Source organism: Alexandromys fortis, unplaced genomic scaffold (assembly GCF_014885135.2).
Source record: "Alexandromys fortis isolate MF-2015 unplaced genomic scaffold, M_Fortis_MF-2015_v1.1 scaffold_2_1_26212458, whole genome shotgun sequence".
Classification (NCBI taxonomy): Eukaryota; Metazoa; Chordata; class Mammalia; order Rodentia; family Cricetidae; genus Alexandromys; species Alexandromys fortis.
Window position 1 is genome coordinate 6169165 of NW_026067930.1, and position 3050 is coordinate 6172214.

Genomic DNA, 3050 nt, shown 5'->3' on the forward strand with positions numbered 1-3050 from the left:
GTGTGTCTTCCGATATGAAGTAGTTAGCTTTAACATAACAGCAAATAGTGACCAGGCACAGGAAATCCTATAGTGGACATCCAAGTAAGACTTCCTCATCTCTTTCTGACCTCCTGCCCCCTCCAGTCCACATCACAAACCTCAGACTGGCCCTGGGGATAATAGTGTATGAGACACAGATTTATACAAAGCAGAGGAAGGTATGTTTTTGAAGAATCAGTGTGGACCCATGGGCAGATTTGCATTGGAGGTTGTTGCTTTAGCCTCTAAAGTCACTGGAACATATAGATTTCCTGAGAAGTTGGCAGTGCTCTTATAGTGGGGACTTAGCAATATTTCTACAGTAAGCTGATCATGGAGAGTCTTCAGATATTAAAAATAAAATTTACATATGATTCAGCTGTATTCTGCCTGGGAATACTTATGGAGAAATCACAACCAGTTTAATCTATGTATTCCTGATCCAGGCCCCTATGGATGGGTTGAGGTTGCCACTCCAGGGCTTGCTAATTCCAAGAAACAGAAAAATCTGGGCCTGTGAAGTTACCTTTTGCTGGCAAACCCACCTATTTCTTCCCTGAATCTTAGTACATGCTGCCGTTCTTTCTCAGGGAGCAGACTCATGGATGCTGCGATATGGAGTTCTCATTAGCAGATTCTAAGCCAACTTCCTGTATCTTTCTAATTTCTCATAGGTAATAACAACTTTGAAGTGAAGACTTTATCTTCACTTCAGCAGCCTTCTTGACCCCGCTGAATGGCTTGCATGGCCCTGTGTGGTATGTCATGTGTCAATCCTCCTGTTTCTAGTAGTCTATTGCTAGAAAGCCTGTTCTCCATGCCAGTCATTTGGCTGTCTGTGTGTTCTAGCATGCCAAATTAATACCAGTCCTGTATATATTGCTAAAAAAATAATATTAACAATATAAATTAGATAAATTCCTTTTAAAGTGAACATAGCGGATAATGAGGACTACTAAGAACTCAAGAACAATGGCACTGGGTTTTGATCCTACTGCACATATTGGCTTTGTGGGAGCCTAGGCAGTTTGGATGCTCACCTTACTAGACCTGGATGGAGGTGGGTGGTCCTTGGACTTCCCACAGGGCAGGGAACCCTGATTGCCCTTCAGGCTGATGAGGCAGGGGGACTTGATTGGGGGAGGGGGAGGGAAATGGGAGGCGGTGGCAGGGAGGAGGCAGAAATCTTTAATAAATAAATTAATTAATTAAAAAAATAAAGTGCTAAGATTCTACCCCTTAAAAATGGTGTATTATTATTGTTCACCAGTGCAAGACGGAAACAAATGTGGAGACTCGGCATTTAGCCTTGTCTCTGCTCTCTTCAATAATGACCACAAAATAAACAAACATCAAACACCATTCAACACAGCACACCGATCCTATTAATCAGAAAGACCGTGCTGGGTCTTTTTGTCCAATTCCAGCCCTTTGTGCCCAGTGTGTCTCTACCTGTACCCAATCCCCCTGCATGAGCACACAGCTACTCCACAGTGGTAGATTCATGATCAAGCTCTGCCTGCCTCTCCCTTCCTATTATCAATGTTGCTCCTCTGCATTCCCCAGTGAGTTCTCCTCCTTCATGAGCTCTCTGCATGAGCAAGGAATCTCTCCCTCAGATATTACTGAAAAGGAATTAAAGCACTTTATTCTTCTTACACTGTCTCCTTAAAATCCATGCAGGGATAAAAGCCCCTTTTTTTTTTAATTATTGAAAAAAAAGTGAGAGTTGGAAAGGCTTCCAGCATTTACAATATATAGCAACTAGTTCATTCACTCCTTAAATTCACTTGAAGTCATAAAGCACCATTATTCTAATTATTTGAATCTCCGATAGTATATAAAAACTGAACATAGCTAAAGCACATTTGGATACCGGTATTCTCCATTCTCAGCCTTGCCTTGCCCAGCACGGCAGATGGGGATGTCAGGAATGCTACCTCATTTTCCCTTTTCTGCCCTTGAGTTGCTGAGTGTCAAGGGGAATGAGGAAAGTGACACAAGGTTTTGGGCCTTTTGTCTTCTGTGAGTACTTCTAGGGTGTTCCTTTAACCAGATGTTTGACTTTACATCCTTTCGTGGGGAATTTATGCAGAGGACCCAATGCTTTCATTCCAGAGCATCTTAGAAACCGGGCATTAGCTGTATCTTTTCTAAAGTAGGAAGCAGTTCTGCTGAACTGGACTAAACTTAATCTTTAGTGCATAATTAATTGTATATTTTCTCCAAAGCACACAGTAAACAGGATCAGGGAGCATAGAAAGACACAAATACTGGCCCTTGTAATACGTGCCCAGTCCTTTTCTTGCCATGAGTCTTTCCATTCAGCAAATGGAAATGTACCATGGATATATTTCATAACTGTAAGTGTCAGATTTCTCTTTCCATGATGCTCTTCTGAGGTCTTCTATCCTACTTTCATTGTCTGGACGCAGGGCTCAGGCTTCCCTTTGCACACTGCTCTTCAATACCAGTGTGCAGAGTCCTCTAGTTCGTGTTAACTTTGACTACATAACCTGCTGGTTTCTATCCTGTTAAGGCACCGGTCATACCCTCCAACTTGTGTGAGGGGATTTTAAATATCACTAAGAGGAAGTCTCCATATTATTCAGCTCTGTGAAATAGGAGTCACGAGGCTGCAGTTCCCCCCCCCCCGTTCATCGTGACCTACCAAAGCAGGTTTCTGCATCTTCCTTGATGTCACAGATACTCCCTCTAGCACAGAGCTGTACAATTCTACAGGATATTGCTTTTACAATTCTAACCTTACGTGGATGACATTAGTCATCCAGTATCCATCACTGTCTGAGCAATGGCTTGTAACAATAGCTGAGATGTAACCTTCTCTGTTCATCAGAAAAACTGAACTCCAAGAAGTCCTTGTCTTTTACTGCTGAGTAGTACTCTAATATGTATATATTCCATACTTTCTTCATCCATTCTTCAATTGAAGGGCGTCTAGGTTGTTTCCAGGTTCTGGCTATTACAAATAATGCTTGCTCTTTGGGCTGACGAGGGAGGGGGGCTTA